Source organism: Hyperolius riggenbachi, chromosome 5, assembly GCF_040937935.1.
Source record: "Hyperolius riggenbachi isolate aHypRig1 chromosome 5, aHypRig1.pri, whole genome shotgun sequence".
NCBI classification, from domain to species: Eukaryota; Metazoa; Chordata; class Amphibia; order Anura; family Hyperoliidae; genus Hyperolius; species Hyperolius riggenbachi.
In genome coordinates this window covers 71,791,134-71,803,489 of record NC_090650.1, presented here as the reverse complement: position 1 = coordinate 71,803,489, position 12,356 = coordinate 71,791,134, and positions in this window count along the sequence as shown.

Below are 12,356 nucleotides of genomic sequence, written 5' to 3'. Positions count from 1 at the left end.
TCGATCGGAAATAGATTCTTTCAAATCGGCCGCTCGATCGATTTGTGGCTGATTTCGATCGATTTGATCTATCTGACTGGATGGAAAATCTAGGTCGATCTGCTGCTGGCAGCAGATCAATAGCCCTTATGCTGGGCATACACGGAGCGATCCGGCGGCTCGATTAGCCGCCGGACCGACTCCCGCCGCGTCCCCTGCATCCCCGCTCGTCCCCGCAGCCGCCCGGATCGATTCCCGCTCTTCCCCGCGGGCGCTTCCTTATCTTCCGCTCGATTCCCCGCTATTGTCCGCCCGCGGGTATCGAGCGGGGAATCGATCCGCGCAGTGATCGGACCTGTCGGATATTATCAATCAAGCCATCAGTGGCTCGATTGATACGGGAGTATCGACCCATGTATGCCCAGCATTAAGCTGGCCATACACTGGCCCGATTATGCCGCCGTTTCGACAGCAGATTTGATCACTGGGATCGAATCTGCTGCCAATCGTTCGCGCTACACGCCGAATTTCGATCCTTTTTGTCTGATCCCGTCGATCGCTCCGTGCGGAAAATTAGCGTCGATCGCCCGCGGGTAGGGAGAGAGTCGCTAGCGGCGTTCGAGTACCCGACGACCGACGCAATAGAGCCGCATACATTACCTGCTCCGCCGGCACGACTACCCCCGGTCACCGCTGCTCCGTGTCCGCACTGGTCTCCGGCATGCTTCAGTTCCTCCCGCCCGGCGCAGGAAGTTTAAACAGTAGAGGGCGCTCTACTGTTTAAACTTCCTGCCGGGCAGGAAGAAGTAAAGCATGCCGGGGCCGGAGACCAGAGCGGAGACGGCGCAGCGATGACCTGGGGACTGGAGTCGCGCCGGCGGAGCAGGTAATGTATGCGGGCATGCAGGCGGGGGAAGCGGCGGCAGCACCACCACCACCACAACAGATTGTGAACGGTTTCAGGCTGAAATCGGTTCACAATCAGGTAGCCATACGATCCCTCTCTGATCAGATTCGATCAGATAGGGATCTGTCAGTTGGTCGAATCTGATGGCAAATCGACCAGTGTATGGCTACCTTTAGAGTTGCATTGGATCTAATGGTCCAATATGCATTAGATTTCATTCTGAAATCTATTGGAAATCTGTTCCTAGTGTGTGGCACACATCAGATAGATTCCTGTCAGATTCGGCTTTGACAGGCATCTGACAGAAATCTATCTGGTGGTCGAATCTGCTGCAAATCTATAAGTGTTTGGCCACATTTTCTTTGTGATTGATTTAACCCTTTAGCAGCCAATTTATTTCGAGGCTTGCAAGTGCTCCAGGCCAATTTATTTTAACACCTTTTTCTTATTTCCTTTTTGTCACATTTGCTTGCTACTAGATAGTACTGCTATTTATGGCCAATTGTCACTAGGGGACAGTGTGCGACAATAACAGAGGACTTCTGCTTTCAGTTTCTGTACTTTCTGTTAGCAGGGAGAGATCAAAGCATTCCAAGAATTTACAGCACGAGTTCTGCCGACTGAGGTCAAAAGCAGTGCACTTATCTCAAATGGAAAAAACTGTATTGAAGCTGCTAATGGGTTAAAGAACATTCCATAGTAAGATATAAAACATTTACTGGAAAATCTGTTGTAATTTGTAAGGGATAGGTTGCCCCTCTACCACACTCAGTCCTAAATGGTGTGTGGCTTTTGGTTCTTAGGCTATGTTCACATTGGTGCTTTGCAGTGCTGCATAACAGCTGCATTGTAATGCGGACCATCACACTACAATGCACCTCCTATGCGACGTTCACAGTGGAGCTGGCTCGGTGTAACAACGTGTGGCATCCCAACACACTGCATGCTACTGTTGGAGATTTCTGTTGTGAACCACCCTGAGTCCTTATAATGCTCGGAAGTATGTTGTCTAAGGTGACAGGTGGTCCACTCCACATACTGGGCATGCCAGATGGAACAAGAAATAAGATCAAGAGCGTAGCAATAGCCATAGCAGCCATAGCAACTGCTATGGGGCCCTGGAGCAATGGGAACCTTTTCCCATTAGACAAGGAGCCAATTGATTTATGACAATACTGGCATGTTGACATACCACATACTACCAGTGTTAATAGGGCAATTTTATATGTATAGTAAGTTTCTGTCTTCGGATAAAGAAAATACAGGTTTCAAAGCAAGGGCAGCCAGGGATAGTGGGGTCTGATGTGTGGAGGAAACCATCTACATTTTGCTCTGTGGCACTACGATATCTGGTATGTCTGGCATGCTTTGAAAGTATACCATGCTTAGGGGTGAAACAGTATGTTGTTTCTTTATCACTGGTGAATTGAATGACTTATAACTTTCATCCTGGAAAAAGGACATGCATGCAGTTGCAGTTGGCCTTTTTGTGTATGACCAGTGCTGTTTGTCTAGATAAGCCCTGCCCTACTTATTGTGCTACCTGAAGCAGATAAGATATGTTTAAAGCAGGCCTGAACTCAGAACTTCCTCTCTGCTCTTAAAGGGAACCTTAACTGAGAGGGATATGTATGTTTCCGTTTAAGCAATACCAGTTACCTGGCAGTCATGCTGATCTCTGGCTGCAGTAGTGGCTGAATCACACACCTGAAACAAGCATGCAGCTAATCCAGTCTGACTTCAGTCAGAGCACCTGATCTGCATGCTTGTTGAGGGGCTGTGGCCAAAAGTATTAGAGACACAGGATCAGCAGGAGAGTCAGGCAACTGGTATTATTTTAAAAGGAAAAATCCATATCCGTCTCAGCTTAGGTTCCCTTTAAAGATACACAACAGCATAACCTATATAAGAACCTTTAAAGGGAACCCAAGGTGAGAGGGATATGGAGGCTGCCATATTTATTTCCATTTTAAGCAATACCAGTTGCCTGGCTATCCTGCTGATCCTCTGCCTCTAATACTTTCAGCCATAGACCCTGAACAACCATGTAGCAGATCAGGTGTTTCTGACATTATTGTCAGATCTGACAAGATTAGCTGCATGCTTGTTTCTGGTGTTATTCAGACACTACTGCAACCAAATAGATCAGCAGGGCTGCCAGGCAATGGTACTGTTGGTACTTATCCGTTAGCCGGGCGCATCCGGCAGGTGGCGACAAAACTCCACCAGAGTTACATCTTTCCCTACTATCCATGGCGGCCTGGAGGGGGAATAGTAATTAGCGCCACCTGCCGGATGCGCCCGGCTAACGGATAAGTACCGTATTGTTTAAAAGGAAATAAACATTCTAGTGTTCACTTTAAGGCTCCACTTTCCACTAGCCGCCGCTTGTCTTATGAGATGCGCGCCGCCACTTCCTCTCCTGCAAGTACATGCCATGCACGGCTGTGGGATTCGCTGCCACTCGCACGAAAACTCATGTCATTGTCGGCCGAATCACTATGGCATCCGATTCGGCTGGCGGCACAATTATTCCCTATAGCAGAGGTTACCCGCACTATTTGCCTGCGGGGAAACTGCACATTTGGCCCAATTTCTGCGATAGTGGAAACAGGCCCTAGAGAAAAACATTTCTTTTGTTACAGCTGATGCAAATCCTGCAATAAATCTGCAGTGTGTCTACTTCCTGCTTTCATGGAAGCAGACATATTGTTAACATCCTTTGTTTCCAAATTAGCTTCTCTGCCATGGCAGAGATTTCTGAGCTTACACAGCTGAGAGATCAAATTAAAGTGGTGATTAGTCACAGATAAGGATGAATTACAGGCAATTCTCTAAATACATACAGGGTGCATTTCTCTTTTCCTTCTGTGCTGTGCACGAGTTCAGGTCCACTTTAACATGGCTACTTGCTTGCTTATTTATCACACTGAGGCAAGTACATGTGTGTTTCCCAGAGGCAAAAATACTGCTTATGAAAGAATAGGGCTGATGCACTGAAAATAAGCGACACCAGGTAAAGAGAACCTTTATAAGTCATCATTGTATTTATTTATTTTCATGCAGATGGTTGTGTAAAGATCTCATAATTCAGCAAAACATAACAAATCTGCTACAGCTTAGAATTTGTCGTTGTCATTTGGCTACATCTTTTTACATGATTGTCGTTTGATAACGAGAAATCTGTAGTTTGTAGGACATTTCAAGTGACGCATGTCGAAAGTGTGTACAAGGCTTTGTACCACTGGGTAACTAACAGATGCTGTGCTGTAGGAGTTGCCAAGTTTGTTGTCAGTCAATGGATTATTCCAGGTGTGGAAAACAAGTAACAAGTCCCTACTGCTTTGCATTGCATTACTGCATTAACCTGGCCATATAGATTTCTACTCAATGTTCTAAAACAATCAATGATTCAGAAGGAATCTAACCCTACCACTCACAGCATGACGATTTTCTGTCATATTTTGGTAAAACTCAAAATTCAGTTGTTTGGATTCCTATCAATTCAATCAGCCTATTTATAAAGCAGCAGAGAACTGCCTCTCTAATTGCCATCCCACGCTGTTATCCATTACATATAATACAATCTTTCCTATTTATAGGTGGCAGGAGGTTTTATGGTTTTAAAAATATCACAATAGAGGGTGCTGTTCATCTTCCTGACTTTACCCTATTGATCCATTTGGGTCCATTGGCCCTAACTGATCAGTGAGACAGCAAGAGAATATTACTGTCCTCTTGCATGCAAGACTGGTGGCTATGGAGAGACTGAGGCCTGGAACCCACTGAAATCAGCAAACGCGAAACGCAACCGCTAGCGTTTTGTCTGAGTGGTTTGCAAGCGCATTCATGCGCGTTTTCGGTCGCGTTTTGCAACATTGTATTTTTTTGCTCAGCGGGTGCGTAGCGTTTTGCGTTTCGCGTTTTTATCCTGATTGGTCCTGTGAATTATTTTTCATTTTGTTACAGTGTGCTGAACCGCAAAACGCTAGCAAAACCGCTCAGTTTAGGTTTTGCTGAGCGTTTCCGCTAGCGTTTCAATACTTTACATTGAAGCGCTAACGCTCCCAAAATGCTGCAGGTCCTGCGTTTGCGTTTCTGGGAAACGCAAACGCTCCTGTGGAAGTTGCCCTATCCATTAACATTAGCCCAGCGTTTTGGCAAAGCGCTAGCGTATCGCAGCGCTGCCAAAACGTTGCCAAAAGCGCTCCTGTGGGTTCCAGCCCTGACAAAGGTTCCTTTAGTAAGAGGTGCTTGTACTCAGAGGTAAGCACATGCTCTTGCACATCCCCATTGGTCTGAATAGCACAGTGAAGTTATTCTCCTGAGATGTTGCTTCTTGCTGCTGGACAGTCAGATAATGGACTACTAGCTTTCAATATACCTGTGCTTAGAAGTGTCTCTCCCTATAGAGATGAGTGACTTAATTATTCCTATCATGTCACCTCTTTAAACTTGTTGTTCTACTGACTTCCACTGGACAGGTATATAAATGAAGGACAGATCTGGACTTGCTGTATAGTGGTAAGTGGAGTTCTTCCTTAATGCTTTGTTTAGAACAATGGCCACAATTCATGAAGATCATGTTGGTGATAAGGCAAGTGAAACCTTATCACCACACATCGACCGGTATTTTAAGTGTGCCTTTTTAACATGTAGTGATATGTTTTCACAGTGAGAGTGTTATCTGATCACTCCTGTCCATAAGCTATCACCTCTGTGGTTTTCTTACATGCAGTATATAAGGAGAGGAGAAGCACATGCAGGCAGGATGTAGCCCCCCCCCCCCCCTGTGTCCTCTGTCAGCATGATTACGGTAAGACTGCAGCTTGTGTATGGCAGCCAGAAAAAGAAAGAGAGGGAGTGTGTGTGTGTGTACATAAGCTTGATGTCTCTCTCTTCCTCTCTCCCTGTGTGCCTGGTGTGTGTATTTCTCTCTATACACGTCTCCTTCTGTATAAAATAGTAAAAAATGAAGCAGAAGGCAGCTCATAACCCTTTACTTTACATTGTATTCTCTAGTAACACTCCACTTAACCACTTGCCGACGGCTACACGCCGGTAGGCGTGGCCGCGGCGGCAGCCCCAGGACCGCCTAACGCCGATTGGCGGAAAGTCCTGGGGCTTGCATTTGCAGGAGATCGCGCGCAGGATGCGCGCGCATCTCCTGCTTGGTGGGCGGAGCTGAGCTCCGCCTTCAGTCTCCGAGCGGCGATTGCCGCTCTGGAGACTGTAACGGCGAAACCGCCGCTTAATTGTATTGTACAGCGCTGCGATCTGCAGCAGCGCTGTACTGGGGACAGCCGTGTGACACGTCTGTCCCCCTGGAGGACGAGAGAGCGATCGGCTCTCATAGGCTGAAGCCTATGACAGCCGATCGCCGTAATTGGCCGGCTGTGGGGAGGGAGGGAGTGAGGGAGGGAAGGGATTTAAAGGAAGAGGGTTTTTTTTTTTTAAAAAAAAGTGGCAACACAAATATTTATTAAAAAAAAAATAAACATGGGGGGAGCGATCAGACCCCACCAACAGAGAGCTCTGTTGGTGGGGAGAAAAGGGGGGGGGAATCACTCGTGTGCTATGTTGTGCGGCCCTGCAGCTTGGCCTTAAAGCTGCAGTGGCCTTTTAAACTAAAAATTGCCTGGTCACTAGGGGGGTTTAGCCCTGCAGTCCTCAAGAGGTTAATGACAGCTAAGGCCAGGTGATAATTCCACACACACTTTACAGTTGTTACCACTCGCATTCAGCTCTGTAAATTAACATTCTGTCTTTAAGCTTACGATTCAGTCGTTAATTTAAGGATTTAGTCGTTAACTTTAGGAATCATTCCTTAACTTAAGGACAGAATCCTTACTTAAAGTTTACCTAAAGTACATTGCTTAGTGAATAGTAAATGATTTATCACCATTGTGCTAACATTAAAAACAGCTCAGGATTGTTATTAAAAACAGGATATAAGTTTAATGAATTGTGGCTAATATTACATAGCAGCTGCAATTTTGGCCAAGCAGCACACATAAAGATGTATTATGTATCATTATGATTCACTTACATTTCCAAGGGCAGTCAGGCAAAAGCCTCAGGAGCATATGGCGTTTTAACGGATTCAACTTAGAACCTGTATGACCAGCGGAATAATCTGTGTTTCAATTACCTCGTCTTCACAAAGGATCGCGATACTTACGAGATGCCCAAAGCGAATAAATCAAATTAATACTTGAAAAAAAATAGGGGCAAGATTTATTTTTAAATCATACCGGTTCCATTCTAATTAAATTTAAATGAATTTTATACCTCTCAAGAGTGTTAATATAATAAGTGGTCCTCTCTGGAGCTTAATATCCTTGATCCCTGTCAATAATTATAGTGGGTGCCTAATAAAGTCTGATGACCAGCATTTTTTTAATCTATACATTCTTATGCTGTCTCATTAACTGTAATGAATGGGTTGGCTCCTGGTGCAGAATCAGCTGAAAGGCCCAATGTTAATCAAGGACGTGCAGAATAAGTTTCTGATCTCTTTTTGACTTTGCCCGTCAGTCTGGTAACAGCCTGTGTGGCAGATCCGCTTCTTTATTTATGGTTCCAATCAGCTAAACTCTCCTCTTCCTCTGGTTTCATCTGTTCCCTTTATTTATGGCTACTATGTATTTTTTTTATTAAAATGTCTTTCCTTTGGTTTGTCAAATTGTAAAAAAAAAAAAAAATCAGCTTTGCAATGTTCCGTTTTCTAGGGACAGCAAGCTGCTGATTACCTGACTCAGATTATTTGAAGAACTCTCAGAAATGGCGTAACTAAGGCGCATTGGTCCCGAGTTCAATTTTTACATTGGGCTCCCCACGCAGTCTATACAAAATAATTGATATGGTGTAGCCTGCAGATTCTTGGTGCTCAAAAATGGGGACAAGTGACCACAAGCCCAGATTTAAATCACATTAGCCTATAAGCACAGATGTCCTGGCACCCTAGACTTTGCCCTCTATGAACCTACAAACACCCACCAAACCACAAGTGTGCTGAATGTCCTAGCTGTCACTTCTCCCTTACCCATCATAGGTAGCTACAGGTGTCCCAAAGCATTGGGTAGCCAGAGGTACCCTCAGTAATAAGTGCAGTAGCTAGTGGTGCCTTCAACTGGAGGGAAATTTTAGAATGTCAAGAGCAGGGTGAGTAACTTCTCACTTACACTCGGGACTCTGCATAGGGCAGGAGGGAAGGAGACACTCAGGGTGGGAAGTGAGCTGCCTTTCCATCATCAGGCGCCTGTAGGCATGTGCCTACGGTGCCTTATGGTAAATCCGACCCTGATTGACCATGAATATGTAAACTGGAGTCAGGCTTGGTTCATAACACTAGGGGTATATTTTATTAAAACAACTCTTAAGCTGGCCATACACTGGCCCGATTTGCCGCCGTTTCGACAGCAGATTCGATCACTGGGATCGAATCTGCTGCCAATTGTTTGCGCTACACGCCGAATTTCGATCCATTTCGTCCGATTCCGTCGATCGCGCCGTGCGGAAAATTACCGTCGATCGCCCGCGGGTAGGGAGCGCGTCGCTAGCGACGTTCAAGTGCCCGACGACCGACGCAATAGAGCGGCATACATTACCTGCTCCGCCGGCGCGAGTCCAGTCCCCCGGTCACCGCTGCTCCGTCTCCGCTCTGGTCTCCGCCATGCTTCAGTTCCTCCTGCCCGGCAGGAAGTTTAAACAGTAGAGGGTGCTCTACTGTATAAACTTCCTGCCGGGCAGGAAGAAGTAAAGCATGCCGGACCTGGAGACCAGAGCGGAGACGGAGCAGCGGTGACCTGGGGACTGGACTCGCGCCGGCGGAGCAGGTAATGTATGCGGGCGGGGGGGGATTGAGCGGCGGCAGGACCACTACCACCACAACAGATTGTGAACGGTTTCAGGCTGAAATCGGTTCACAATCTGTTTGCAGTAAAGGTAGCCATACGATCCCTCTCTGATCAGATTCGATCAGAGAGGGATCTATCTGTTGGTCGAATCTGATGGCAAATCGACCAGTGTATGGCTACCTTAAAACAATAAAATTAAATCTCAAACTCACATCATGGGTCCACACTGGACCTTTTTGCTTAGTTTTGCATTAACAATATTACACTCCCTCCCAGTACAAGTGCACATCAATCATTATCACCAGCTAGTATATCCAATAACACCAGTTTATAGGTATAGAGATTGCCCGTATTCCTTTCCCTTTTGAGGGAAAGGGCACAAGGAAATTTGGGAACTCACTTTCAGCTAGTAGAATATCGGTATAATTTACAGATATTTTACATTTTAAAAGTGTAAATTATCGTAGTAAAATATTGGAAAATAATACCGAGATTTTACTACAAGTTAAGGTGCGTACACACGCCGTATTGTTAAAAATTGTAAACTAAATGTCCTGGTCCCAGCCAAGCACTATTATAAGTATATGGGAGCAATGCCTTGTATAGTAAATCCTGATATAATAGAACTTCTGTTATAGTAAACATGTTTTTTTGGCCCCTGCTGTATTTTGTATCCGGCTATAGTGGAAAGTGGGCAGGAGCATGCCTCATACGTCAGTCGGAGACCCCATGAGATGTGGTCGGTTGGTGGGTTGGCATCCATTTGTAACCTGCTTTTTATCTGCACACTACTCTGGGCCTGCGTGGATTACCCGAGGACACTCGAGTTGAAAATAAAGGAATGAAATAAACAATTGTATCTATCTTCCTTTTCCTAAAAATGACTTTTTAAGATATTCCACAGTTTTATTTTATATTTAAATCTACTTTTTAAGTTTTTACTGTTTTATGGTTTTTGCTCAATGACACATTCATTGAAGTATGACAGAGCTAAAATCTATGAACTATTGACCCTTTTTATTTCTTATCTGCTCTCAGAAGCCATTTTCTCGGAAAGTGTTTTAAGGTACACATGTCTGATTTTTGCAAACGACCAGTCGTTCGGACCGGTCGTTTGGACGTCAAATCGGGCATGTGTACAAACAGTCGTTCGGCTGATAAGGCTGATTTTGATGGATCCTCCTCATTTATCTCTAATCACAAGTTGTAATTTGATCTCTCCCTTGTGTCACCTGACTGCCATGGCAGATAAGTTCATTTGAAAGCACATGATGTTTACAATATAGCCATTAGGTTCCCAACTGCTTCTGAGCTAAGTGCTTCTGCCTTACTGTTACCGACATCTGCCTGGATTTTGGGCCAGTGCACATCAAAAACTGCTAGCGGATCTGCAAACGCTATCGTTTTTTGAGATGTTTTTCAGAGCAATTCTAGGCACGTGTAGAGAGATTTACTAAACTTGCCTAGCGTTGTTTGGAGCGTTTTTGTGTAGCAGATTTTCTATTTTGTTACAGTAAAGCTGTAACTAAAAAGCTTCTGTAACAAAAACGCTTGGAAAACCGCTCTGATCTATTGTTTGTCAGAGCGATTTTCCACTTTCCTATACTTAACATTGAGGCAGAATCGCCTCAGAAATCAGCAAAAATGCTGCAGGACCCAAGTTTGCAGTTGGGGAAAAAACGAACCACTCTGAAAACCACTTGCAATACATTAGCCAAGTGGTTTTCAGCCCGAAAGCTTTTTTGAAAATGCTCAGAACCGCTCTTGGTGTGCACCAGCCCTTTGACTACTCTCTGCCTGCCGCCTGTACTAACTTCTGCCTGGATTTTGACTAATCTCTGCCTACCGCCCAGTGGCGTCGCTAGGGGCTTTGAACCAGGGCACCGCCCCCGAACCTGTTGCCATGGTGCCCCGGATCAGACTGAGCGGCAGGAGGGGGCACTGGGCGGAGCCGCAGGGGGAAGCGGGCATAGTGTAGTTAAAAACTCACCATCCGTTCCGATCCCCGCAGGCACAGCCTCCATCTCCTTCCTACTTCCTCCCCCGGTGTCCGGCGCCTTGGTTACTGCGCCCCCTGTGATGACGTGACCAATGTTATCACTAGGGGCGCTGTTACCAAGGCGAGGGACGCCGGGGGAGGAAATCGGAAGCAGATGGAGGGGATCGGAACGGAAGATGAGTGCAGCTAGTATTGCACAAAAGTAAAAAAAAACATGGCAGCCTACCTACAGCTGTCCTTTAAGCCTTAAAGGGACACTTAAGTAAAAAAAAATGAGTTTTACTCACCTGGGGCTTCCAATAGCCCCCTGCAGCTGTCTGGTGCCCTCACCGTCTCCCTCCGATCCTCCTGGCCTCGCCGGCAGCCACTTCCTGTTTCGGTGACAGGAGCTGACAGGCTGGGGACGAGAGTGATTCTTCGCGTTCCTGGCCACAATCTATGCTGCTATAGCATATATCATATACCATATAACAGCATAGAGGGTGCTAATGTGTCTGGGAACGCGAAGAATCACTCGCGTCCCCAGCCTGTCAGCTCCTGTCACCGAAACAGGAAGTGGCTGCCGGCGGGCCAGGAGGATCGGAGGGAGACGGCGAGGGCACCGGACAGCTGCAGGGGGCTATTGGAAGCCCCAGGTGAGTAAAACTCATTTTTTTTTGTTTGACTTAAAGGGATACTGTAGGGGGGTCGGGGGAAAATGAGTTGAACTTACCCGGGGCTTCTAACGGTCCCCCGCAGACATCCTGTGTTGGCGCAGCCACTCACCGATGCTCCGGCCTCGCCTCCAGTTCACTTCTGAAATTTGTGACTTTAAAGTCTGAAAACCACTGCGCCTGCGTTGCCGTGTCCTCGATCCCGCTGATGTCATCAAGAGCGCACGGCGCAGGCCCAGTATGGTCTGTGTCTGCGCAGTACACTCCTGGTGACATCAGCAGGAGCGAGGACACGGACGTGCAGGCGCAGTGGTTTTCTGACTTTAAAGTCACAAATTTCAGAAGTGAACTGGAGGCGGGGCCGGAGCATCGGTGAGTGGCTGCGCCAACACAGGATGTCTGCGGGGGACCATTAGAAGCCCCGGGTAAGTTCAGCTCATTTTCCCCCGACCCCCCCTACAGTATCCCTTTAAGTGTCCCTTTAAGAATTGGAGGCCTAAAATTCTTGAAATTTTTTTTGCCGCTTTTAGATCCATAAATCCAGACAGAAATGCACCGCCAGGGAGGTTAAAAGGATACTTAAGCCTGGAAAAAAAGCATCTTAACTTGCCTGGGGCGTCTTGTAGCCCTCTGCAAACATCCAGTGCCGGCACTGTCCTTCCGGGACCCTCCAATCAGCAACGGCGTCCTCCTCAAAGCTGGCTGGTTGTGGCCAGTCACAGGCTACTGCGCATGTTGCGGCCCCCTGCCGCACACATCCTGATCGTGTTTCCGTTGCCAGGAGTGTTCTGCATATGCGCAATAGCGATTTTCCCATACAGCACATGCGCAAAACAGTGCAGTGCACCTGATCCGCGGGGCTGAGCGGATCAGGTAGCCGCAAAAAACTGCGGGGAAGCGGCAGGAGGCATGGCCAGGGAGAGAGAGCTGCCCAAAGGCAGCTCAGGAAACCCTGCAGA